Consider the following 17,052-nt stretch of genomic DNA (forward strand, 5'->3'; position numbering starts at 1 on the left):
AACACTTTTTTTTTTTTTTTGGAGGGAATACTGAGCCCATATCTCTGCTAAAAATATGTAAAAACTCATCAAGAGTTACATAATGCAATGAAGCTTTTTTTTTTTTTTTTTTAGTTCCAACAAAATTTTAAAGCGACCCTTCATTAAAGGGGAAGTCTGGAGGGTGAAAAACATGGCTGCGTTCTTCTTAAAACAGCGCCACACCTGCCCCTGTTTTGTGCTGGTATTGCAACTCATCTCTATTGAGGTCTGTTCAGCAGAGTTGCAATACCGGCACAAGCCATGGTCAGGTGTGGAGTGGTTTTAAGAAAGCAGCCTCGTTTTACAAGCTGTGGACAAGCCCTTTAAATAACATACAAAACCCCATATGACGGTTACCCGGTATTCTGTTGGCAATGTTTACCATGCCGTTCTGTGTCATGACATCCCCCACATTGGGTCTTGTTCACACTGCAGCAATCCACAGACAACAGTCACCCGCTACGGTCAGCGACCACAAGCTCTGGTGGCGGGACATCATCACTAAACCATGAAGCGCGGAGCACTCGGTTTTTCTGGGTTATTATTAAAGTTTGTTTGTTTGTTTTTTTTGTAACACCCAGGAAACCATTCTGGTAATTTTCTCTGTTACTTTCCATCATTGAAAGTGATCAGTGTGTAAGCAACGCTAGAAAAAGATAGAATAGTTTATCATGTTCTTTTATCCGGGCTCAGAAACTTGCGCGCCAATTCATTTCTTAATTTATAGCGTCTGAAACTCAAAATCCCCCAAAGCCGCAACTGCTGTCAAAATCTAAGATTTTTTTTTTTTTAATTAAAAAAAATAATAATATATGAATCTGGACTTGCCACCTGGTAAAACAGCAGAAATTAATTGCGCATGTCAGGATTCGTTCACCTATCAGTTATTAAAAGATAAAAAAGGTCAAGTAGCTCTTGCGCTCTACCAAAAACAGAGTAACGGAAAGCAATGAGGTAGGTGTGAACTGGGCCTCAACATTTTAGGAAATCTACCACATGACTGCAGCAATTTTAACCTAACAAGCTTACATGCTGGTGTGTGCCCACAAGAAAAGGTTCTGCTCCTTCACTCTGCAGCTAATGGCTTTATTTCTAACTAAAAGGAATTTAAAAAATATATATATGCAAATGAGCCACAGGGGCTGCTGTGGTTCATTTGCATATTCTTTTTTAAATTCCTCTTATTCAGAAATAAAACCATTAGCTGAAAAATACAAAAAAACAGACCATTTTTCAGGGGGCACATGCCAGCATGCAAGTATGCTAGGTTTTAATCTGCATCCGTGTGGTAGATTTCCTTTAAATTGGTTTGCCAATGAAAGTTTTCAAATTTCAATCCCCTGGCGATGGTTACACAATACAGCTCACCCCCTTACTTAAGAATTTTATTGTTGTTTTAACTCCTATAACTCAGTGATGTCCCAGGGTGTGGGTGGGGACTCTCCAAGCAGAAACTTTTTGATTCCTCTAGTACTAGGAGATGCCGTGTGCTGACAACGTGCTTAGATTATCACGCTCCATGTTTAGCTACACTTTAGCTTCTGAACATTCCACTAGTATCCTGTCTGCAGTGTGCAGACAGGAGAAGCTATTCATGAGAAGAATCCAAAGTCAGAAGATTTACAGTCGTATCCAGGGGCAACCAAAATTGTATACACCAGGACTGATAGAGAAAAGATGGAATTATATCTGTGCAATACTGCATATTTGTTAAGAACAGTGAATTAGAGAATGTGATATTTTTTTATCCTGAGTATATTTAAGAATCTTGTCTTTTTAGGATTACCCCTTAAACGCTTATAACACACTGAACACAAGACCAGTCCCGTAACTGTGGCGGGATACACCACAAATCAGCATTAAGAAAATGCAGGATTAGTTAACATGCCAGGAAGTAAATAACCTTACACTTTTTCCCCCCTTTTTGTGTAGATTTTTGACAATTTTACACATGAAGATGAAACTTGCCGCTAAAGCTTGCATGTAAAGTTACTTGTCAGCATCTCCTAAAACGCTTGCGATTCTAAGAAGGGGTTAAAAAAGCGCAGCAAAGGTCTTGGCAGTAAGCATGTTAACCTTTCGAGCAGTCAAGTTTGCAGTGACGGATCTCCTGAGACCGGGCGGGATAGCTAAAAACAGCAGCGAGAGGCCTAGCAATAACACAAACAACCCAAGCGTGTCTGCAGCAGCTCAGGGTTTTACCAATTCCTAATACATTTCTGAGATGAAATATTTGGGTTTTCTCGCCATCCCTTTCCCCGCTTCCACCTTATTCCCCGATCTCTGGATGACGGAGGAGTCTCCTTTGCAGTTTCTGTAAATCTGGAAGCCGCACGCTATGTATTTGGCCTGTGAAACCACCCCTGACATGGTGAAGGCTTTGACCATCTACAGGAAACGTTCCCGTTGCTGTCGCTGTGTCGGCGGCTGTGTGCTGAAGAGTGTTGGGCCCCTCCGCGCTCTTCTCTATACAAATAACTCTGGAGAGACACATGTGAGAGCTTTCATTTGTCTTCAAACTAAAATAAATGTCCCCCCCCCTCGCTATCACGTCACAGCAGCCCTTCCTCCACTTACAAACTCTACAAAGCATCAGATCCTAGGAAAAACAGCCGCCCCGAGGTGTTGTCTTTGGCCCAACTTAGGACTCTGGGCAGTATATGGAGAAAATGCCAAGCAAGGGGAAGGAAAAAAAATCCTAAATCTAGTTTTTATTTTTCAATTGCATAATAGAATTTAAAAACCTATCCAAAAGATCTGTAGAGGTTTGGTAGTGAACATTCATGATCTACGATACCAATGACCACATAAACTTTGTTAACGTGTCCACCAGATTTATCTGTCCCTGACCCAGTACTGCAGGGCGGTCCAGTTCTGTACAAGATTTTGGTTGACAACACCATAGTAATAAGACAAGGTCAAAACCTCGGTCACTCATGGTAGCCAATGGCTGTAGTGGGCAAAAGTGGGTATAGGGTAGTCACCCAACTGACCGAAGTACAAGTAATTATAGCCGGAATTGCTTTCACCATGAATACAATAATTACTTACCGGTAACATTGTTTCATGGAGCCACAACAGCACCAAAAGGGAGAGGGTCCAACCCCGGAACAGGATACCTGAGCATAAAACAAATGCCCCCCCACCACCACCACCAGCCTCAGTGGTTTACATAAAGTCTCAGGGAGTATTTGGTTAGTATAGCAACTTAAATTTTATCTGTTCCTCTACAATGTAGGCTGCACCAAAATACTTTGCGGTCATGGGGCCGGCTGTGGCCAACAGTGACCCGACTTGGGTCGCAGATGAAGAATTGATGACACAGAGTCACGCTAAAAGGTAAAAGGTTGGCTGCAACTAATCTGAGGACGAGCAACACTTGTAACCCAGCCAACAGTGTTAGAGAACCGCTGGCTTAAAGGACATCTACCACCAGGAAGAAAGACTATATGCAAATGAGCCTGAGGGGCTTCAGGCTCCATTAACACCCAAGGATCCTGGAGCCCCTCAGGCTCATTTGCATACAGACCTTCATCCTGGTGGTAGATACCCTTTAAGCGATGCTGGAATTAGTAGATGGAGGGTGTGCAGTTTTTTGCCTGTCCTAGAGCCAATGGGGTTTTCCAGAATTTTTGGAAAACCCCTATAATTTATATGTTAATCATCCTGTAACTGCATTTTCAGCATTTACTTCCATTCCAAGTGACTGCAGGCATTTCTGGCTGATATAGTTCCTCGGGAGAACTTGGAGCTAGATTTTAATTCCCATAAGGGCTCATTCACACGTGTGTATTGTCAATCCTAAACCAATTAAGGCTATATTCACACTGCCGTTGCCCGCCCGTACCGTACCGTAGCGGGCAACGGCAGTGTACGGGGAGAGGAGGAGGAGGTGAGCGCAGCTCACCCCCGCCCCTCTCCATAGCAACCTATGGCGTACGGCCCCGTATTACGGGAAAAGATAGGACAGGTCCTATCTTTTTCCCGGGTACGGAACGGTACGGTGCGCCCATAGGAGTGTATGGGGGACGTATATCGGCCGTATATACGTCGGCCGTATATACGTCCCCCATACGTTCGTGTGAATATAGCCTTAACCAGTTTTTTTTGCATGTTATGTGTAAGTATTGTATATGCATCTTTTTTGTTATGTCCATATGGCATCTGTCAATCTTTTTTTGGCACAACAAAAAACACACAAAAAGCATATGGATGCCATCTGTGCGCTGTTCTTTTGTTTTGACCAAAATATTCAAGGCAATCTACCAGCAAGCTATGATAAACCAGGGACATGGATCTAGGCACCGTGACTGTGGTAATAATATATTTGTGAACCATGGCCTCCTTCCTGCCAAAACCAACTTAACACTCCCCAGAGCCCATCTGGTTAATTAGCATAATGTTAACAGAGCCCCTCCGTTCTGCAGAATCACAGGCTGTTACACGGTCTTATGCTCCTGCTCACCATTTCACCCCCTCCCTGTCTGATGTAAGCAAGTTTTAGCACACAGTGGGAGGAAGAAGTGCTCCTGCCTAACCTACAGCAGAGGGGCTCTGGGAACCACCCCAGTAGCCGTTCATTAGCATAATTGTAAAACATAATTTTGGAAGGAAGGAGGCCATGGATAACAAAGTTAAGATTACCACAGCCACGGGGCCTGGATCTATGATTAAGTGTCCCTGGTTTATCATGATGGATTTTGATGGTAGATTTCTTTTAAAGGGATTGGTCGAGCAGTGACCTTCTCACAGAAGTTACACCACTTCACAACTGAGAAGTTACAGCTACAGCGTCAGTGACCAGTGCATGGGGAAAAGAAATGCAGGTACTTTCATTTGTTTAAGCAAACACATTGTTGCATTCAACCGCTTTAAATGGAGAGCATTCACCGTAGACTTTGCCCTCAGGGTTAACCTTCTATTCAAGAACACAGGAAATCTTTCCAAGGTTTGTCAATCCTGGATGTCACAGTGACCTGACCATCCAGGACATATGGCCACTCTCCTCACATTTCAGTCCATCACACCTTCTGGGCACTAAATGCCAACTTTTTGGATCCATTTTAGGTGAAAAATTGTGCATAGGATTCCAGACCACAATGCCAAGTAGCTGCACCCAGATTTTGAAAGCCCCAGCATTTATTGACATGCTGCAGTGAAACCCTGCATTGGGGGCTGGGTGGGTTACAGATTTTTGGGATAGCAGTCAGTCAGAAGTATATATTGTTTAGGCCAGGCACCCCAATTTCTCCAAGTGGACCTCTCAGGTCGATTCGAGTCCATAAAGCAACAGATAGACCTGTGGTGGGGGGTCCCAAATCGACCTTTTTGAAGTTTTATATTAAAGGGGTTATCCGAGTGTATAAAAATACTGAGGGCAGTGCCATTTAAACATAATGAACATGTACTTACCTCCTCCGGCGCGGCTGATGTCCCGCTCCGCGGTCTGTCTCCTCTGTGCGCCGGTTTGTATACAGGGGCGCACAGGGAGCTTCTGGCTGGCCGGAAGCTCCCATCCGACACCATCTCCCAGCGCTTACAACACAGAGATCGGGACGGATGGGAGGAGCCGGCCACATCGCGGACCGGATGTTCCCTGTGCGCGGCTTCTCTGCCCCTGAACAAACAGGAGCATGGATCAGTCATTTTTAACAGCCGGATAACCCCTTTGTAAACAAATAAATAAATAAATAAATAAATACTCATAGATGAGAGCCTGATGATCCATTTCAGACTCACATAAGAAGATCTCAAGATTTAGGAAGCAAAGCTGGGACAGTACCTGGGCTTTACAGCACATGTAACAATGACGCAGAGAAGTCACGGTGTAATACACTGGCTTCACTTGGCAAACAAATGTAGGTGTTGGAGCAAGGCAAGTATAAACTTTTTTTATACCCCCCCCCCCAGATGCTTAAAAATTTAAAGGGGATTTGGTACACTAAGCCATCCATCCATAAAAGGAAAAATCTACCACAAAATCGATTTCTCCACATATGCAAGTGAGCCTTCCGAGCTACCCCCAAGTCACTGGCCACCTTTTTGTTCCCTTCCGGACCTTAATTATGCAAGTCTCCGCCTTCCTTCTGGTGCAGAGAGCTGTGACGTCACATTACTCTATGTACTGATCGCGCATGTGCAGAAAAAGTATTGCGCAGCCGGCCACTTCTCACTACAGCTGCAGTTTATCTCAGGGCATGTGTGATAAGTACAGAAAGCAACGTGACGTCACAGCTCTCAGCACCAGAAGGAGGCGCATAAGAAGACGGAGGAGTGCATACCGTAATCCGGATAGAACGAACGGTGGACAGTGATGTAGGGGTAGCACCGAAGGCTCATCTGCATACGTAGGCAAAACAATTTTTTTTTTTTTTTTTTGCCGAACTAAAGGTTGATGTCCCTAATCAAAAGATGTAGCGTAATCAGGATTGAATAGCCTACAGGGTGGTGTGTACTTGCACAATTTCATCATGCGAGTAGTGGTAGATTTCCTTTACGGACCTGTGGGTGGTTCAGAGTCCCCGATCACCCCGACAGCTTCGCTTTAAGAGTGAAAAAGACATCATGACAAACAATAGAGGGGAATTGGTGACCTATAACAAGGGCAAGATATAATATGAATGTAGTCTGGTGTATAGACACAACAGCAGCTGACAACATCAATCCTAAGGATCACCTTGAGAAGGAATTCTGCACGCCCAGGCAGCGCTCTGCTACAACTTATCTTAGTCCAAAACTATACAGACTATTGAATTAAACCACAGTACTTATACTGCAGGAAAAAAATTTGAAAAATGGAATTACTCTACTTTTTACCTCACTCTCAGACTGCTTTATTATCACGATTTATGGGGAAATTATCTAGAATACTTTGCTTCATTTTAAAACAAATGTGAATTTATGAAATTAACCCAAAGCCGCTGCAATGCACTTCTCTATAAAATAAGGTTTACAGTAAGGAAGGAAGACAAGTGTTGCAAAGAATAAAAGCGCTTCAGCGATAAGACTTGCAAAATTTCTAATGCACAACATCTAGTATTCGTGTTACCTCATCTGAGGATGTGACATCATAGTAGCCATCATATACTTGGTATGGATTCTCTACAATTAAAGGCGATGCGACAGCAAGTACAAAGTCCTGGATGACCAGCCATATTTTCTGCTTAAAGGGGTCGTCCCAGGTTTGACTTATCCCCCATTCACAGAATAGGGAGGTACAATTTCATCAATAGGGAGTAGTGTGTGGGCAGAGTCCATGGAAGTGTCACTGCCCGCTCCATTACGAGTGAAGAGGAGCATCGGAGGGCAATTTATGTACTTAATTTTTTAATACACACCGAGGGTCTGCAGGGAATTTCATTGCAGGTGGAGGTTGTGACCGATGCATTTCCCACCCTAGGTTTATAGATCAGCTATCGAGGTTTTAAGAAATCAGCCATCTCTGGCACTCTCAGACACTGGATGGCAGTGCCAGTGATACCCAAGCGCTGTGCTCACAATGTTCAACACTTGTATAGGCTCGATGGAACGGTGGAACCCACTCCCCCAATGAGTGAGAGCAGGACTCCCATTCACGTGACTGTTGGGGGTGGGTGGTCATCTCCCATCAAATGCAACGCTCTCCACGGCAAACCTGTGATGGATTCACAGCCAACTATGCAGATATTAAATGCAAGTTTTGCTCGCTAATTTTTCACTTTACTTTAAGCCGATGAAATCTGCATTAAACATGTATCGTAAAGCCCCTCAGATCGGCAAAACTGCAACTTCTAGGAGTAAATCGGAACGTGGAACTAGCACAGAGGGTATAGCCAATGTGAAGAGAGCCGGACTTCTATGGCTGGAAATTATACAACTTTACAGGGATTACAGTTTCTATGAGCATGTGGATAATCCAGAATACACGGAAGATTAAGGCTTTTTACTATGATTGCAATAAGAGGATTGTTAATGTTGTAGATAGAAACACATTTGAAAATTGTTTTAGTTGTAGCAAAATCTCCAAACCAGTTTATTAAAAAAGTGACCAGCTATCTTCTGCAGGAGGAGCAGGAGGCACTGTGCACATTGTTACCATATAACCATGTAACAGATTTAATAATTTATAGAAATGTATTTCCTGCTTGGGAGATTGTAAACTGACTAGAACCACCCACCAAAGTAGGACCAACTACTGGGCAACTAAGGCCAAAATAGGCTCCCTGATCTGGCTTCCACCCCTCCACACTGCTCCCTCAGCACTTGTGCAGTGAGCACTGCTGTATTCTAAGTGCTGAGGAAGCAGGGGGAGGGGGAGACAGTGTAACAGCCGGTAAAGCCAGATCACAGAGGGGCTAGAGTATCCACTCAGGCTCATTAGTATAATTTTAAAAGTTGATTTTAGAAGGAAGGATAACAAAATTAAGCCACGGTTCCTGGCTCTATGAGTAAGTGTCCCTGATATATCATGATGGATTTTGTTGGTAGATTTTCCTTCAGGGATGCAAACAATCTGGAACCTCTGGAAAATAGCCCCAAATTGTTGTGTTGCAAGTATGGGTTTAAGGAGTGTCACAGGTGGCGCCCTATTGGTGCAGAGTGGTGGATATGGAGAAGGTTTTCGGAATGGTGTGTATGTATATATGTAGTAAAATATATAATATAGGATGGGCTGCAGCGTCTCCTTATTAAATGTAGCAAGAGGGAAAGAGAAAAACACAGGTATGGTGGGCACGCTGGCCCCAAGACTAGGGAGTAAACATGTATTCAAATAAGGTTCAATTATATTGGTAAAGAGTCTTCTCATTATAGTGCGGTTGTTCCACAGGGGAAGAAGGGACTCCTTGCATCATCAATAACTATAAATCTATAAAATAATGCAAATATTTTATTACTGAAAGCCCAATAAGAGACTACGGCCCAAATTTATGACCCCGCTCAGGCCTTAAAACAATCAAATCCAAAGTTAAATACGTTCTCTACTCTAAAGGAAAATCCTGAGAGCAGCTCCTGAAAACACTGACAAGGACAAGAAGATAGTATTACACACATGCAGCTAAACGCTGAGCGGTTCCATGTCATGTGTGGAGACAAGCAGCGAGGTATTGTAGAGCGTCCTGTACCTCTCCGCACAGTCCTGTGATCCCCCCTCACAGTATTACATCCACATGTGGGACCCCACCAATCCTGTGCTCATATAGTCTGACTATGGGGCAGCTAATGGAGTCAGCACTGTGGGCGACCACAACACGGTCACACTAAGGGTCCAGGTATAGTTCTTATTCCCCAACATATAACTCACAGTCTAGGCCAATAGCGTAGTATTAGGCCACGTTCACATCACCTTTTAACCCTTTGTTGTAAGGATACATTGTAAGGATTCCTGATGGAGGGCCAAGTTGAATCCTTCATATGTCGTCTTTTTCTTACCCTACCCCGCAAGTGGGAGGATGAGGAAACAGCAGCAGTAGGCAGTGATTTGGCTGATGCCGATAATCAGGATGCTTCTGTAGTGTAGTAAATGTCCATACAAGCACATCCCAGAGCTCAGCGGAGGCCAGAGATGGACGCAATTCTATTGCATCCATCCCCCAGAGGCTATTATGGCCTCTGTTAAATGTATGTATCACTTTGCAGCATGAAGCAGGATTAAAAATAGATAAAAAGTTTATTCTCATCCATTGTTTACTGCTGGATGAAAGGAGGCTGCAAAATGATGTCCCCACCTGCCAGTATATGCCTGTAGATATTTATGCTCAGTGTATACACCAGGAGCTGTACATATTTATAGGAGGTTTTTCTACCCTAATGTAATAGAAAAAAAATCTACCTTCTTTTACATTGGGAGTCAAATGCTTACATAGGTCACAACAACAATGCAAGTCAAAAAAGGAAAATTGTAATATATATATATATATATATATAATATTTAAAATGTTTTTAAACAACAATATATTGAGACGTCAGCAATATCTATTTACTGCAACACAACTGGCAGCAAGGAGCAAGATAAAAGCACAGGTCAGCAACCTTTGCGAAGTCCTAACTAATCTATCCTTCTCCATCCAAAGATGCCGGGGATTAGCCAGGTGTAGCTGCAGGTTTCTTGATTTTAAGATGGTTTGCTATAATATCATGTACAAAACGCTGTTTACCGACTTTCAGCAGTAGTTTCGGAGTCAAGCGTTACCTTTAAGTGCTCGTTTGAGGGACTCTGCAAGAATCCATAGTAAATACAAAGGACTGTATGCCAGGAGCCAGGACTACTCATAACTTTAATGTCTCACCTAAACCAGGTAAAAAGGAAGGGATTACGAGGAGGATTTTATGGTTACATTGAATCTATTCAATCTCCGAATCATCTGACATTCTTGTCTGGAGCACGACCGCATGAGATACGTCGCAGCTACAAGTTAGGGCATATATCACCGTCTGGGACATACATACACACACACATACATATATTTGCGGAAATATATATTTTAAAAAAAAAAAAAAGGACACACAAAGACCAGACATCAGCTGTCTAAGTTTCATTAGTAACGTATAGTATACTGGAAGGTATAGTGCACTGGAAGATTGACGTTGGGTACAACTTGTCTTTCATGGGGAAAGCCCCTTAAAGGCTCATAAATAAAACTTCTTAAAATGAAACCTACCATCAAAATCCATCCTGATAAACCAGGGACACTTACTCATAGATCCAGGCACCGAGACTGTGGTAATCTTCTTATACAGTATGTGTTATCTATGGCCTCCTTCCTTCTAAAATCAGCTTTTAAAGTTATACTAATGAGCCATGGGCGGGGTTACCAGAGCCGCCGCTCCCCCCCCCCCCGAGCTGCAGCTTCAGAGGCTGTTATACCGTCCCCCCTGCTCCCTCTGCCTGATGTGTTCCTGTACAGTGTAACAGCCTGTGAAAGCAGTGAAGTTTGTTTTTGTTATGGAGGCCAGAACCAAAAATAGCTTAGGTCATTATGGGACGCTATTTCGCCAGTCCATAAGATCTTGTTGTCCCCCTTAACCACCAGGATGAAGGACTGTATGCAGATAAGCCTGAGGGGCTCCAGGCTCCATAGGTGTTAATGGAGCCTGGAGTCCTTCATCCTGGTGGTAGACGCCCTTTAAGGAAATGAAACTAAACTGCAAAAGCAGACACAGCCAATAGACTGGAGCAGGGCCCTTACTGAAGAAAAGGCAAACCCCTTGTATGTGACAAGAGGGCCGGATTACCCCAAGAATATCATTTAAAGGCATATTAAGACATATTATGTAAAGAAACCGGACATAATGTCCAAGTACTTGGAAGGAAATGTATAAGTTCATAGAGGCTTCTCCTATAGGAAAGAACATTTTGTGACAAATAAATGCATACAATTTCCAATACAGGAAACAAGATCCTACAGGAGTGTAGGCAGAAGCTTAGATTAGATGTGCCCTGAACATGACTATGAGAAAGGGGGTTTCCTGCTAGCACGACTTAACCCCCTGGCTACAGGAGAGAGGGGAAGTGTTTGAGTGTAGGGATCCGACAACGTGCCATCATGAGTAAATACATACATGCAAAAGTTCTTGGCTTCTAACCCACGGCACCGGCTTAAAGCTCCCGAAACCTTACAGGAGCAGTTTAAAGAGAACCGACCATGCAAGTTAGTCCGCCCAGAATAAATACTTCATTTAAAACTGTCATCCCCAAATTGTTCCTTTCCACGGCTGCAATGTTAAAAAAAAAATTAGTTTGTAAACTTATATGCAACCTGATGCGAGTCCAATGATAGTAACAGAGTCCAATATATTCAGTAGTTACCGCACAGCCCCGCCTCCTTGTTCCTGATTGACAGGTCTCACTGCTACAGAACATGCTGCTGTGTGGGACATTGAGAGAGAAGTCTAACACCATAGGCCACTTCAAGTCATATGACCTGGGTGATGTCAGCTAAGGTCACGTTACATTTGCAACGTCCACCCCATGTATGTATCAGATCAAATTAAATCACAGCAGCCTCCATGGAGGATGGGAAGGAGTCGAAATACATGGAGGCTGCTGTGATTTCATGTGATCAAATATATACAAGAGGTAGACATTGGAAATATAACAGGACCTTAGATGAGATCAACCTGGTCAAATGACATGCTGAGGAGAGGCATAGGGAGGAGTAGATGACACCAGGTACTATAAGGTAAAGTTGATATATGGGGATGTAAGGAAAACAAATCCCTTTAGCTAAAATCGAAGGGAAACTTACTAGTTGTATTTGTGAAAATCCAGTGACTGGTTCCTTTTAAGCGCCTTCGCCTCTCCCTACAAGTAAAATATAGAAAAGAGAGTTGACTAGTAAACCATGATCTCTATGGTACACATAAGGAGTCTCACAACAAAATCAAAGCTGATTGGGCTTGGCAGACAGAGGCTCTGTTAGATGCAAGATCACTTTTAGTTTTTTGGGCTATCCATGCAAACATCGGGTCACCATGCACCTTTATTCCCCTACATTTATTTACAATGAACAGTGGTAAAAAATGAGATGCAAAAAGTCATACACAAATTAGGTTACAAGGGCCACTTTGCCTGAGATGAGTCACTTTTAGAAGCTAGAAAGGTGGGGGGGGGGGTCGCTTCAGACACATATCTTGGGCTTAAAAGCAGCTAGAAACCATTTAATTACAAACGTGGCATCATCAGAAACTTTAGTAAACAAGTACAATTCACACACAGGAAGCAGAGATCCAGAGAACAGCATTAGAAAGTTTTCCATGTCTCAATATCCTGATGCTTTTGCATCTCAACAAACCCTGAAGTCACCCTGTAATAAGACTTAAGTGAACACAACTATAGAAGTGTCTCTTGGCCATTCCTTAATGACGTCAGGGATCCCCGAAAGCAAAATACATCCCAATCAAAAGAGTCATGGGGGTTGGGCAAGGGTAATAGGAACTCACAAAACACCAAACTAGTTAAATGAGGTCTGCAACTTATTCTTCACAAAATCACAAGACATCTTAAGCAAGTCCCACGTCTGAGGTCTCCCCTCCTGCCATCGCATCTTGCAACATCTTCCAGCTCTTACTACACGACCCACAAGTATCTGAAGGGAAATTATTGCAAACAATGGTAACCAAGATACATTGTATGCAAAGTAACTCTGTACATAGAGATGCCTGCAGCAGATATCTCTCAGCTCAGGCACAGAGAGCAACACGAGTCCTGGAGACAGCCGGCTGAAATACTTGAAGAAAGTCAGTAAAGATCTTACACTCTGGCAAACAGATGTGCAAATGACCTTACGTAATCCTTTGCGGGTTTCTAAGTAATAAACTTTGAGGCTGAATAGATACAGGGAAGTTGATCTCCGATGGTAAAGCCGGCCACGGACAAAATCTAGGAGCCCAGTGACAGCGTTTCCAGCCCAAATTACTAAATCATGGAAGTTATTGTATTCACTGGGAGAGAAGGGGGGCGCCTTATCTCAGTCACAACTTATCAGCACTTCCCCCTCCCACTGGGTGCAGAGAGGGAGATAGTTTAAAGGCCAGAGAAGCTACAGCACAGAGGGGCTCAGGTATCACCCCACAGAGCCCTTCAAACTCATTAGCATAATTTTGGAAGTTGATTCATGGATAACCAATATGAGAAGTCATAGATCTGTGAGTAGGCATCTCTGGTTAATTCTTGATTTTGATTATATATTTCCTTTAAGTGAAAAACTTTTGGCTACAATACCCATAACAGCCACTGTACAATGTATGGAGCAGTGCTTGGTTTGGAAGTGAAGAAACTGCATGATTCATCTAAGAGTTCATCCCATGTACTGTACATACATTGCTTTTAGTTGTGGTGTGAATATGGGCGCTGGTAGACTCCCTATAAGGCTGTTCATAGAGGGGGATCACAAGTAAATTGGGGACCCTTCCTTGTGTATATGTTACCTGCCCATTTGATTCTAATAAAAATGTAATTTGCTGACAGAAACTTCAACAAAAGGTAAGACGGGGGGGCATTTGGTTCAGAATGTGTCAGGCATTGAAACCTCAAGAAGTTCTGAAGCAGGAGGAGGGATAGAAGTATGTAAATTATATCCAGGAAGTATCCGGAGCGGCCAGAAAAGCAGGCAGCTTGGTAAAGAGAAATGAATATTTGACCAGGGTGAGCAGAACTGAGCGCAGGGGTTACAGAGCAGGACACTGATCAATATCCCAGGCACCACACGGCAGCCGCCCCTCTGACTACATTATAGATTGGCAGAGCCCCAGGGTCGCACCATGATATCACCGCACTGTGTAAAAAAAAAAAATCTTAAAATTATTCCAAGTGACTCTTCTTCAACCCAGAAGATTTGGAAATGTTTATACACAGGGACAGATCTTGGCACAAAACCTTCTCGAGCTCGAAAAATAACATTTGGACGCTGCGGATTCTTGGGAGTTGTGCAACTTTCACCGAATAAAAATACTGCATCAACAGAAGAGGGGGAGAGAGGGGCTTCTGCCATCTACACAAACCAAGGGAACACTGGAAGCAGAAACATTTGGGAAGACTCTCCCAGAGACGTCATATTCTGCCCCAGAACCAGGATGCTCAACAGGTCCAGAAACATCACATGGACCCAACATGAAGCAAAGTATAATGATTGATATGATTGCAAGAACAATACAAGTAACAGCATTGTTACAGGAGGGGCAGGGAGCAGGAGAGCTCCTTTCTCCAAATAACCACATTTCCTAAAAATCCAATTTAAAAGGTAATCTAGAAGCGGCTCCTGGTATTTATGAGGATACATGGAGAAAGCAGCAATGCAAAACAGATCTGCTGACAGTAACAAGAAGAGGGTCACAGGGAGACACCCCAAAATATCTCCTCCAACTGCATCATAATAGGCATCACAGCAAGCAGTGTATACCCCCCCCTCCCAGTTTGCCAACACCAGCCCAGAACATAACAGCCCATTCTGCGCCCCCCCCCCCCAAATAACAGAATGCAACATGCAAGGCATCTCCTGCACCCAGAGCATCGTCTCCCTGTATAACTACCACCTGCTGAGCCCGAAAATACATTACAGAGTCAGAGGACACCCCAACATAACACACTGTACCCCAAAACGCTATATACCTACACACTGCCCCCCCCCCCTCACGCCACACTGCCCCCCCCCCCTCCGGTACCCCTCACGCCACACTGCCCCCCCCCCTCCGGTACCCCTCACGCCACACTGCCCCCCCCCCTCCGGTACCCCTCACGCCACACTGCCCCCCCCCCTCCGGTACCCCTCACGCCACACTGCCCCCCCCCCTCCGGTACCCCTCACGCCACACTGCCCCCCCCCCTCCGGTACCCCTCACGCCACACTGCCCCCCCCCTCCGGTACCCCTCACGCCACACTGCCCCCCCCCCTCCGGTACCCCTCACGCCACACTGCCCCCCCCCCTCCGGTACCCCTCACGCCACACTGCCCCCCCCCTCCGGTACCCCTCACGCCACACTGCCCCCCCCTCTGGTACCCCTCACGCCACACTGCCCCCCCCTCTGGTACCCCTCACGCCACACTGCCCCCCCTCTAGTACCCCTCACGCCACACTGCCCCCCCTCTAGTACCCCTCACACCACACTGCCCCCCCTCTAGTACCCCTCACACCACACTGCCCCCCCTCTAGTACCCCTCACACCACACTGCCCCCCCTCTAGTACCCCTCACACCACACTGCCCCCCCTCTAGTACCCCTCACACCACACTGCCCCCCCTCTAGTACCCCTCACACCACACTGCCCCCCCTCTAGTACCCCTCACACCACACTGCCCCCCCTCTAGTACCCCTCACACCACACTGCCCCCCCTCTAGTACCCCTCACACCACACTGCCCCCCCTCTAGTACCCCTCACACCACACTGCCCCCCCTCTAGTACCCCTCACACCACACTGCCCCCCCTCTAGTACCCCTCACACCACACTGCCCCCCTCTAGTACCCCTCACACCACACTGCCCCCCCTCTAGTACCCCTCACACCACACTGCCCCCCCTCTAGTACCCCTCACACCACACTGCCCCCCCTCTAGTACCCCTCACACCACACTGCCCCCCCTCTAGTACCCCTCACACCACACTGCCCCCCCTCTAGTACCCCTCACACCACACTGCCCCCCCTCTAGTACCCCTCACACCACACTGCCCCCCCTCTAGTACCCCTCACACCACACTGCCCCCCCTCTAGTACCCCTCACACCACACTGCCCCCCTCTAGTACCCCTCACACCACACTGCCCCCCCTCTAGTACCCCTCACACCACACTGCCCCCGGCCCCGCTGTCCGCTCACAACAAGCCTCAACTAGATACAACAATTGAAACTGTTCTTGGCGACTTGTATAAAGTCGGGCAGCGGCTGTCACACAAGTGCAGGAGCCGCGGCGGACACTTCCCTCCCTCAGCCGGTGACACGTACCTGAGAAGATCCCGGGAGCCTCAGCACATGCCCGGCGCCACACACACAGGAGAGCGGACAGTCCCGGCGCTCAGTCACTCCCGAGCCTCACAGTCCCTGGCGCTCGGAGCCGCGCATAGCGGAGAGCACTGGAGAGGGGGCTGGCCTGGACGCTTCCATTAGTAAACATCACTAGAGAACGGGGAGGTTCATAACGTAAAAACTCAGCAGTTAATTTACCGCCCAACCCCCTCCTCAGTACTGGCCCCCGTGCTGCCGCTTAATGGCTCCACCCGCCTCGTCACAAGGCCCGCCCCTTCTGCCAACAAACATTTCCAGCATGATAACCACGCCCCTCCCCTCTGATAGGCTGAGGCGGAATGCTTGACAAGGCTCATTCTTGACATTAACTCCGCCTACGTTGTATTCCCGCCTCTGTTCCCCAAACCCCGCCCACAGAGAGGGACAAGAACTTTGAGAAGTTTCCCTCCAGTGACAGTAAAGCTGCGCTACCAGCTACAGGCAGCCATGAGACTGAGCGCTATAGCTCATCGTATAGTCTGCGGGCCTTCTTAAAGGGGTTGTCCAACTCAAACACCAAGCTGCTTTAATGGAACTTTTTGCATTATAAATATTTA

The 17,052-nt window shown here is 45.7% G+C and overlaps 1 protein-coding gene across 5 annotated transcripts in view; it reads right to left on the reverse strand.

Annotated features, from left to right (window-relative positions):
• RAF1 (Raf-1 proto-oncogene, serine/threonine kinase) overlaps positions 1 to 16,708 on the reverse strand; it is a 61,695-nt gene extending 44,987 nt beyond the window's left edge. For 2 of the 5 annotated variants that reach the window (XM_072127865.1, XM_072127864.1), the window contains exon 1: positions 16,436 to 16,705. The gene's annotated coding sequence lies outside the window, so the exon portion shown is untranslated. Of the gene's footprint in view, positions 1 to 12,245; positions 12,302 to 16,435 lie in introns of all 5 variants that reach the window. The other 3 variants (XM_072127862.1, XM_072127861.1, XM_072127863.1) reach the window with 3 other exon arrangements.
• Positions 16,709 to 17,052: the final 344 nt, after the last annotated feature.

Source organism: Engystomops pustulosus, chromosome 10 (genome assembly GCF_040894005.1).
Source record: "Engystomops pustulosus chromosome 10, aEngPut4.maternal, whole genome shotgun sequence".
Taxonomy (NCBI): Eukaryota; Metazoa; Chordata; class Amphibia; order Anura; family Leptodactylidae; genus Engystomops; species Engystomops pustulosus.